The sequence below is a fragment of the Lygodium microphyllum genome, chromosome 29 (genome assembly GCF_053477565.2).
Source record: "Lygodium microphyllum isolate KBCC chromosome 29, Lygodium_microphyllum_v1.1.10, whole genome shotgun sequence".
NCBI lineage: Eukaryota > Viridiplantae > Streptophyta > Polypodiopsida > Schizaeales > Lygodiaceae > Lygodium > Lygodium microphyllum.
This window is the reverse complement of record NC_141163.1, coordinates 9,721,018-9,731,773: the sequence shown is the minus strand read 5'-3', so window position 1 is coordinate 9,731,773 and position 10,756 is coordinate 9,721,018.

The window sequence follows — 10,756 nt, the reverse complement described above, 5'->3', positions numbered from 1 at the left end:
TTGATAGATATGTATGTGTGAGTGCATGTGTGCATACATACATATATACATCCATACATTCATGTATTCGTGTGTGCCTGTGTCTTCATGGCCAACAACACAAACAAATTCAGAGTTCCTTGGGAATCTCTAACTTTTTGTTAAATTAGGCTGATGTCACCACCAGTCAGAAAAGGAGATACATCACACATGCAGTCCACAGCGTAAAGAAAACTTTCAGAACTTAAAACAAATGGCCAATGATAAAAAGCCGGCATAATAGCTTTAAGCAATGTGTGTATAGTTGTGCCAGAGCATTTCATTTTCCAACAGGGGCTGGTTGACTTGCATTAATGACCTCATTAGGTGCTAGCTGCTTATCATTTCAGTCTTTATGAAGATGCCTCGCCTCCATCTCTCACTTGTATATGCACATTGCATCCTGCTAGAGAGAGGGAGACTAGGACTTTGTCGGCTGCCCACAATTTGTGCCTTTGTACCCACTTGTGCTTTGGTATATGGATTTCATTTCTGGAGTTCTTTATTTCTGATTCCATGAGTTCTTGTTCTTTGGTTTGGTTCTTTGTGTTTACACGAGCTTCATCTTTTGGCTTAGGTTGCTTCACGTTATTTTGACATGGTATTAGAGCCCAAGCACCTTAGTTTTCGTGCTGTACATGTGTTTTTGACTGCTGTTTCAGGTTTGATCACTCTTCCGATCTGCCACAATCATTGCATTTGGTTACGATCTTGATTTTGGCTAAGCTTGGTGGCCCATTTGATAGCTGGGTAGTAGTTGTAAGACTGTTGGGTGGCCTGTTTACATATTGTGTTCATTGCTGAACCCTGTGTTGTCATTGGTTCGGCTTCGTTTTTTCTTCAGCCGTGGCGTCATCTATGTTGAGGACCCGACGTTTTTTTCTTCTGTGCAATCGTTCTCACTTTTACCGTTCTTGTGGGCAGCTGCTTGCCTCGTGTTTTCAGCCAGATCTGCACACTAAAGGGAAGGTTCACATGTGCTAGTGGTCGAGTCTTTGTTCACTACACTCACTCCGCATTTCGTTCTATTTGATTTTTGAGTAGGCACCATGATTATGGTTGGTTAACATACATTAATGACCTCATTAGATGCTGGCCAGCTTGCTTATTATTTTTTCATTATTCTAACCTATATTAAGGTGACATGTCTCTTCTTCATCTCACACTTCATCCATGTATGCCCATTGCATCTTGCTAGAGAGGGGGAGATTGGGAGCGCTCACTTGGTTGCCACAACTTGTGGTTTCTTTGTATACACTTGGGAGTGCTCAGCTGGTTGCCACAACTTGTGGTGTCTTTGTATACACTTGTGCTTTGGTATATAGATTCCATTTTTTGAGTTCCTTTTGGGTTCATGTGTTCATTGTTCTTGTTATTTTCTAAAGTTCTTTGTGTTCACATTAGCTTCATATATTTGCTTCTATTGCTCCACATTATGTTAACAATAATAACCTTGCTATCGATGCATGTGTCCATCAATAATCTTATTAGAGCAATGCAAGCAACTCAAAGTGCTAGAAGTAGTATGTATGTTTGAAAATTTACCTCCATACGAAAGAATGAATCAAATAATTTGGCAAATAGTGAGAATTTATGTTGACCTTGATCACAAAAAATGGGATGGGTTTTGCAATATGTTGTATATGTTTATAATACTTCCATGTAACCTCCATAGATTAGCCCCTTTAGAGCACTATATGGTAGAGATCCTAACTCCCAATGGTAGCAAGCACTTGGTAGATTATACCTGACCAAGTAGGTGCAATTGATTGACTAGACTTCTTCGAAATATGATATGATGTGGTGTAGAAGAAGGTAATATTTTAAGATATATACTTATGGGATTTGGGGTGACCATGAAACGAAGGTGGAAATGGGTGCTAGCCTCCAACTAGGATATTTAGATAATCCAAGACAAATGGAACTACTAGGAGCCCCATCTTAGAAAAGCTATCCAAGTATTCATGCAATTTAATCTAAGGGGTATATGTTGGAAGCATGACAAACAAATATCGCCACTTTCCAACCTTCCCAATAGTGAGAGTTGGAACTTGCGACAATGGAATTAGAGATTTCAAATGCTTTGGAGTTGCTATATCTAACCCAAAATGGCATGTCTAATACGACTCATACTACTCAAAGCAATTTGTATCAATGGTAGAATAACAAAATTAGGCATCGAAAATGGTATGCTTCGAAGGTGTTCCACGGAATTTGAAACTATTCCTCTCTTTTAAAAAAAAGTTGAAACTATTCCTCATATCTTCATAAGCTATAAAGCTAATCAAGATGTCTAGAATTTGTTGCATGCGCTTATATTTCCCTACCACTCCACCATATGTAGTTGAAACTATTCCTCATATCTTCATAAGCTATAAAGCTAATCAAGACGTTTGGAATTTGTTGCATGCGCTTATACTTCCCTACCACCCTATCATGTGTAGTTGAAAGGAATTTCTTTTAGAGGACATCTTTGCATTACCTCCTATTATATGGAATTGGTTGAGAAGTCTATCCTTATGGAACATATGGCCAAGGAAGAATAGAGCATTGTTCAACAATGAAATGATTGAAAGACCTCCTCGAAGGTGATGAACAGAATTCTACTTGCCCACATGTCATGGAGTTGCACAAGGATTGTCATGTTGATGCTCTTAGTTTGTGTGGAAAGCTTGGTGTTTCTTGATGAAGATAGTATGAAGGTATTATTACGTTTGATGACAAGAGTGTATTTGTGTTTATCGTCCTTGAAGAGTTGTCATTGCCAAGGGGTTATTTTCTTAGGATGAGAGCTATTGTGTTCATCAAAGAGGAGTCATAACATGGACACACCCTCTAGTGAAATGACTATAACCACATAAAAAAAAGGGCAAAGCAACACATTAAAATTTAATACAATGCTACGTGTGTTTGTCGAGTTAATTCTCAAGAATGTTTGTAAGAATCTCTATGACCATGAGTCCTTTTTTGCCTATTATACTTAGTTTGCTCTTTATCATTTAGAACATGATTGCTTATGTCTATGTGCGTGCAATTGTACTTCTTAGTTTTTAAATATTATATATGTCCCTATATGCATAATTGTTAAACAAGTTTTTTCTTGTTAAATTAAAAATTAAGCATGATGTAACTAATTGTTTGGCTTATGCACAAGAGATTGGACTTGGGGTGTAATTTTATTCACTTGTCAAGGGCTTCCCTCCTTTTGTTGCTTTAGGTTGTCTCTCACATAGCTAGCTCATACTACAACTCCAAATAATCTAAGCTCTCCCCTCTCAAACCTATGAAATCAAGAAAGTAGTAGAGATAAAATAGAATGACTTGTTTCTACCTTTGTATTGATTGGTCGTTTGGATGTGAAGGCTAAGAGTTCATCTCTTGATTTCTTTTATAAGAACACCTTTGCAACTACTTACTATATTATTGCCAATTGGCCTCTAGGAAGTCAAAGATCTCTTGAGGCATATTGTAGCAAATGGATGGCATCCCCTTAGGTGCTTTCTCCTTGCCCTTTACTGTGCTGATTGTTGCTTGCTCTTGGGCCCTCTACAACCTCTCCTTGGAGTCTTGCTACATGAAAGCTCTTTCTTGTTGCAATTGTTCTTCAAAGAGTATTAGGATTGTCCTCATGCTCCTTTGGTCTTTGGGCTTGGGTAACCTCTTGCTTTTTCTTGAATTGCTCTAACTCTACCCTGAGTTTTTCTTCCTCTTATAGATATATCTTACCTTGCTTCTTCCTTGTTCTCTTTGTCTTTTCATGCTTATTCTTCTTAAGTTCTTCTTTCTTCTTAGTCTCCATGGCCTCTTTCTTTTGGACCTTCCTTAATAGCCCATTTCTTCTTTTAGTCCTAAGTTCTCTAGAATAAGTGGTTCTTTGCTTTCTTGTATTGCTAGAAATTTGTAGTGGAGATGGGGTGCAAGGATCATTAAGAGTCTACTTAATTATCATTATTATTTGACAAAGCTAATCATAGTTACTATGGAATCTTATTCTTCTTTGTGAAGCATTGTTTATTAATTACTCATGTAGTCTTGCATTTGATTCATGGGCAGCTTCTACCTAGTAGCTATTAGGTTACTTTCTATGGTAGTTCATATCAAGATGTTCTCCATCAAGATTTTTGGCATCCTTTTCATGTGACCATTCTAGCACATGCTAGAGAACATCATGTGGAACAATGGGTCTTGATTCTTCTTCCTCTATGGAAATACTCTGCAATGCATCTTGCTTTAGTGGGGAAGGGTGTCCCCACCTCAAGGCATTTTCCATCTCATTGCGGCTTTTGTTGTAAGGGTTAATTCCCAATAGTTCTTGTACGACTTTGCGTGTATGTGTGACAAGGTTCACCACATGATTTTTGATGTCTCCACATTGACAATCTCCATCTTGGTTGATGTTCTTTAAGATTTAAACAACTTGTGCATGCCTAGTAGTTGCATATAGTAGTCTAAGCCACACTTTTTGTAACGTGTCTACTTGTATCTTCAGGACACGTCTTAGCAGTCCATCGGAAAGGGTGTCTAGAAAGCTCCGCCTGGCACTTCCATGGAATGTTATGGGGTTTGCGATCTAGGGCTTTCCGCGTCTGCCACGTAGCGGAAGTATTCCGGCCGTTCCCACTTAGGATCGACCTAAATTAGGGTTTTCCTTATTGGTCATTTCCTAACGGCAACTAGCATCGGACCCAAGCAAACTACTTTACGCAGAAATGCCAGGTCCGAAGCGAATTCACGCTGCACTTGGTTCAAGGAGAATGGGAAACGAGAGGGATGCAAAATTCAACCTCTCTGCCATAACACATTGTCCCATTTCGTTCCCCTAAAACAGCGTAAATCGGGTTTAATCATAACTCTAGGTCCACGCTTTTGTTGTTCGTGTTCTTTGACGATCTTCTTGCTGTCCATTGTGATTTGAGAAAATTTTCTTTAGTTAACCTGTTAGGCACTGGTTCCTTCATGTAATCTTATCACTTGACATAGAAAAACAATATCAGACAAGTTCCTTATTAACAGGTTATCATATTTATCTTTGAAATACAAAGATTCAAGCCTGTAGGCTTATCCACAATCCGCCCGAAGGCTATCCAGCAATCCACAAGGATTACCAATCCAAGTTTCCGCCCATAGACTAGTATGCGGGTCTCGAGATCCAATCCTGAGTCACGTTAGCCTCTTGTGCAGGGTCCGGAAGGCGAGGGATTTATGGTGAGAGCCCCCTCTAGCATCCAAGCATCCTCTTGCTCCAAGTAGTGCTCAACGGAGAGACCTCTCGCGGTGGGTTCCGTCCACTTTCCCGGTGCGGTTAACAACCCCCTTGGTTAGGGTTAGGCAGGCAGTCGGGGGTAATTGAAGCTGCCTCTCCCTTCAGGCCTTCAACCTGAAGTATAGATATCCATTTATCTTTTAATTCATTGATCAAACAAAGCCAAACAATGCTCTAGAATCTGTAGCAGGCACAAACATTTTCATTGATCGTTTTTGTTGGAAAACTGCTAAGGAATGAATCCTTTCTTTCGAATGCATCCAGCACTTGATCTGGGATGACTTACAACTTGGCAAGATCCCCTATATCCTGGGTTAGGGCGTACCCTATTAACCCAACTTGGTCAAATCTTACGTTCATTGGTTACTTCAGTTTATCGGCTGGTCTTTAGTTTTCAATCAATCTTCTTTACTCAAGAAAGACTAGCAAATTAGGATGATTATTCATCCTTTTGCAAGATAACTTCCGTAAGGACATGCCGACTTCATTGCGAGAACTTGGCCATTCCCTTGTGATCCAATCACAAGATCATATGACTCCGCACTTGTTGCGCAAGTGTCACATTGAACTATGAGACAATGGAGTCATGAAACAATCTGTTTCAGGTTACTAGGATGACGTCATTAGACCTAGGGTTTCCAAGTTTCATCTTGTAAGATTTTTAGGGACAAACCCTAGTTCACTTTCCAAATATGTTTCACTGTCCCTACATTCGGTGAATGTGGGCAAGTATTTTGGGTATAGGAGTTTCAAATTTTGGTAATACGCATCGATTAGGTTACGTATTAATTCCTAGCGAATTTCTTGGAATTTAACTCATTCTAAACGAGTGCTCTGGGGTTTAGGTATTTAGGTTTGTGCCAATTTGTTTAATTCTAGAAGATAGCTACGTTATCATTTCATAAACACATGACTCGTTGTCTACGCATAAATTGCTCTTTCAACCCTTAACTTGTCGATTTAAGGTCAGGCATAGATTAGGTTAATTCCAACTAATCTTTTTATCACTTGTGAATAAAATTCATGCTAACAAGCAACCTTTTTCTTGATAGTTTATGCAGTTGACAATGATAATTTTCCTAGAGTTATGCATCGTAAGAATCATTCCATGACTTGCACTTTCCATGATGATTCATTGCGAAGAGAATATGGGTTAATAGTGCGAAATGCAGTTTATACTTCTAGGCTTAAATGAAGTATACTATTTTAATGAAAAATAATCTAGTTTATAATTCGTTTCAATGCATAAAGCTACTTGCTAGGAATGCATTTATGCTTCTTTTATTTTGCATGTTTTATTGAAAGTATTAATGACTAAGTTCCTTTGTCGTGAGCATTTTAGGACAAAAATTATATCCTATTTCTAGCAATTAACCTTGCGTGATTGAATTACAACAATACCAAAAAAACTAGGAAGGAAAACCTTGGCTTGGGGTGAGATATCCAGGTGGATGCCTGGAGATGACCCTCCCCGCGGTTGCGCCTTGGACTTTCTTAGGAGGCAATTCCGTCGTGGAAGCAGCTTAACAACTCCTTTTTGATATTCCACCGTGGCTCTCTTTCACAATAACTTGCACCGTCTGTCGAATGCAGTTTTTGAAGGCTTCCTCCTTGGAGTTGGGAATTTGAAAGGGGTGTTTCAGAATCTTTCACGACTAAGACCCATTAAGCAATGGGAAATGCTTAATGGCCTTTGTAAGGACTCGCACGAATGGAGAATAACAAGGTGTGGAATCCCTTACGAGGGTTTTTGAGTGGGAAAGGGAGGTGTTAAAAGACCCTCAACACTCTCTTTCTTTTTACGAGTGGGGAGAAAAAACAAAGCCCCAAGGGTATTTTGCATAGGGCAAGGAACGGCTAAGGGGTTTAACCATCGGGGGGGTGGGGAGTAATCCCAAGGTCCAAGGGAAAGGGCTTAAGGAAATTTATAAAACACGGGGGTTTCAAAGCCCATGGGAAGCATGGGAAGGGCTAAGGGGAAAAAAGGGGGCTTAGGAGCTTTAACACGAGGGGGAGGGGGGGTGGAGAAAAGGGTTTTAAAGCCTAAGGGAAAATCTTAAGGGATAAAACGGGGGGGGGGGGGGGGGGGTGATTCCAAAGCCAAGGGATAGGGGTTTAAGGGATTAACACGGGGGGGGGGGGGGGGGGGGTGATTCCAATATCCACAGGAAAGGGGGCTTAAGGGTTTAGACACGGGGGTTCCAACACCCATGGGAAAGGGGGGCTTAAGGGTTTAGACACGGGGGGGGGGGGGGGGGGGGGGGGGGGGGGGAGGGTGGTTTTTTTTTATAAAAGCCCAAGGAAAAGGGGGCTAAGAAGGCCCCCCCCCTTTGGAAGCTTCTAAGCTTCCAGAAGCTTACCGGGGGGGAGGTGAATTTTTGGAGGCGTCAATTGGCGGCGACGTCTTGGAGGTTGGCGGTAGCTCACGACAACTTCCCTCCCTCACGAGTCTCCTCACTCTCACCCCGACTGCTTGGTATGTCGTTGAGGCGGCGTTATCTTTGTGAGAGAGAGAACAGAGGGAGGCACATCATGACGAGCAGCATGGCTATGGCGGCGTCTCTTCTTTCTGCACTAGGGCGGCGCTCAGCGTCCTCCTCACCATCTCTGCCCTCCGTCCCTCAGCCTACGGCCCCCCCCTCAATTATATAGGGGAGGGGATAAGGTCCTCCCTCCCCTTGCGTGTCATTGGGCATGTAATATTGCCCTGGCAAGCTCCAGCAAGGAGTTTGCCTACTTACTAATCCCCCTCTTCCTCCAGCTCGACTGTTGGCTGGAGGAGAGGGGAAATTAAAAAAAATCGCATTTATTTTATTAAAAGGGTTTATCTGTTCAGAATTGTTACATTCTGTCTCCCTTAGAGGAATCGAGATGTCCTCATCTCGAGATAAACTGGGGATATTGATGGTTGAGTGTGCCTTCATCTACCCAAGTGGCATCCTCTTCGGGATAATCCTTCCACTGGATGAGGCATTCTCTCAGGGTTCTGGATCTTAATTGTCTTTTCCTAACGTCTAAGATCTTGTCAGGCCTTAGTTCAAGGACTCCTTGGCTAGGCATTACAACTTGTTGGTTGTCAAGTACATGGTTAGGATTAGGTACATATTTCTTCAATAGGTTGATATGGAATACAATGTGAACCTTTAGGTTCTCAGGGAGTTGCAGTTTATAGGCATTAGGTCCTAGGCATTTGAGGATCTTGTACGGCCCACAATACCTTGGACTTAGCTTCTTGCAATCACCTAAGGATAGGGAACTCTTCTTAGGGCGTACGCGAATGAAGACCATGTCTCCTTCTTCGAAGATTCTATCTTGACACTTCAAATCCGTGTATGCCTTCTGTCTATCCTTGGCAGCTTGGATGTCTTGTCTTATTGACTTTATTTGGTCATCCATCTCTTCCAACATCTGCCTTGAAGCTTTAACCCTTAAGGTTGGATCTGAGAAGTTTAGGGGACTTCGAGAGTCATGACCATACAATGCTTGGAAAGGGGTCATCTGAATGTTTTGTTGGTAAGAAGCATTGTTGGCAAATTCAACCAAAGGCAAGTATTGAATCCACCTCTTCGGCTCACGACAGCAGTATGCCCTAAGCATATCCTCCATGACTTGATTTACTCGCTTTGTTTGGCCATCTGTTTGGGGATGGTAAGCGGTGCTAAAACAGAGTTGAGTCCCAATAGCTTCAAAGATAGCTCTCCAAAAGTGTGACGTGAAGAGAGAATCATGATCACTAATGATTCTTCTGGGTAAACCATGTAGCTTGAATATTTCCTTGATAAACAATCTTGCAATATCTGAGGCTTTATAGTTTGTCTTTACTGGAATAATGTGTGCAACCTTAGTAAGCATGTCAACCACAACCATGATGGAGTTGTATCCTCCCTGGACTTGGGGTAGGTCTACAACAAAATCCATACTGATGAATTCCCATTTCATTTGGGGAATGTCAAGCGGTTGCAGTTTCCCTGGCATCTTGACATGTTCGGCTTTGATACGTTGACAAGACAAACACTCGGTGACATATTTGAGAATGTCACCTTTGAGCCTCTCCTAATGGTAGCTCTTCCTAACTGCATTAAGAGTTTTGGCATAGCCAGGATGTCGTGCGAAAGGGGAATCATGAGCTTTCCACAATATCTTCTGCTTAAGTAACTGGCTTGCTGGTATACATAGCCTTGTTCTATAGTAGATAAGTCCACTATTGATAGAAAATTCATGATACTTAGCCTGCAACTTTTGATTCTGATCCTTGATAGAGATCTCCCTTAGCATTGTTTGGTAGGACGGATCATGGCATGCATCCTCTCTAGCTAACTCAAGTATAGGGTTGTTTGGCATAGATACTTTTGTAGCTAGAGATCTGGCTGTTGATGGATTCTGCAAGATTAGGGAATTAAGGAATGCCTTGCGACTAAGTGCATCGGCAACTACATTCTCTTTTCCTGGTCGGTACCTGATTTCAAAGTCATATTCCTCCAACACTTCAATCCACCGACGCTGCCTCATGTTGAGCTCATTTTGGGTAAAGATCCATTTAAGACTCTTATGGTCAGTTACTAGAGTAAACTTGTTACCCAACAGGTAGTGTCTCCAAAGCTTTAGAGCATGGATGATAGCTAGCAATTCTAGATCATGCGTAGCATAATTCTTTTCATGACTCTTCAATTTCCTTGAAGAGTATGCTACAGGATGACCTTCCTGCATGAGTACACACCCCAAGGCAAGTATGCTAGCATTAGTTACTACCTCGAACTCTTTATTGAGGTCTGGAAGCTTTAGAATAGGTGCTGATACCAAACTTTGCTTCAATCTATCGAAGCTATTTTGTTCGGGAGTTGACCATGCAATGGCTGTTTGCTTCTTTAGTAAGTCCGTTAGAGGTGCTCCAATCAAAGCATAGTTTTTGATGAAGACCCTATACCATCCTGTCAATCCAAGAAAGCTGCGTATTTCTTTGACAGATGTTGATATTGGCCATTCTAGCACATCTCTGACCTTGGCTGGGTCCACTGATATTCCTTCCATTGATACTATGAATCCCAAATATTCAATCTGACGCTTGAAGAATGCACACTTCTTCATTTTAGCATACAGCTTATGTGCCCTCATTGTCTCAAGGACAATCTAGAGTTGGGGTTCATGATCTTCTTCCTGTTTGGAATAGACTAAAGTGTTGTCGAAGAAGACGAGCACGAAGTCATCGAGATATGGCCTAAAGATATCCTGCATTAACCTGTTGAAGGTGGCAGGTGCATTCGTAAGCCCGAATGACATAACTTTTAACTCAAAGTGCCCATATCTTGTATTGAAGGCCGTCTTTGGGATATCTTCTTCCTTGATCCTTATTTGATAATAACTTGACATGAGATCAATCTTGGAGAAGATCTTTGCACCTTGAAGACGATCAAGAAGCTCATCTATTCTAGGAATAGGGTTTTTGTTTTTTGTTTGATTCAATCCTCAGTAATCAAT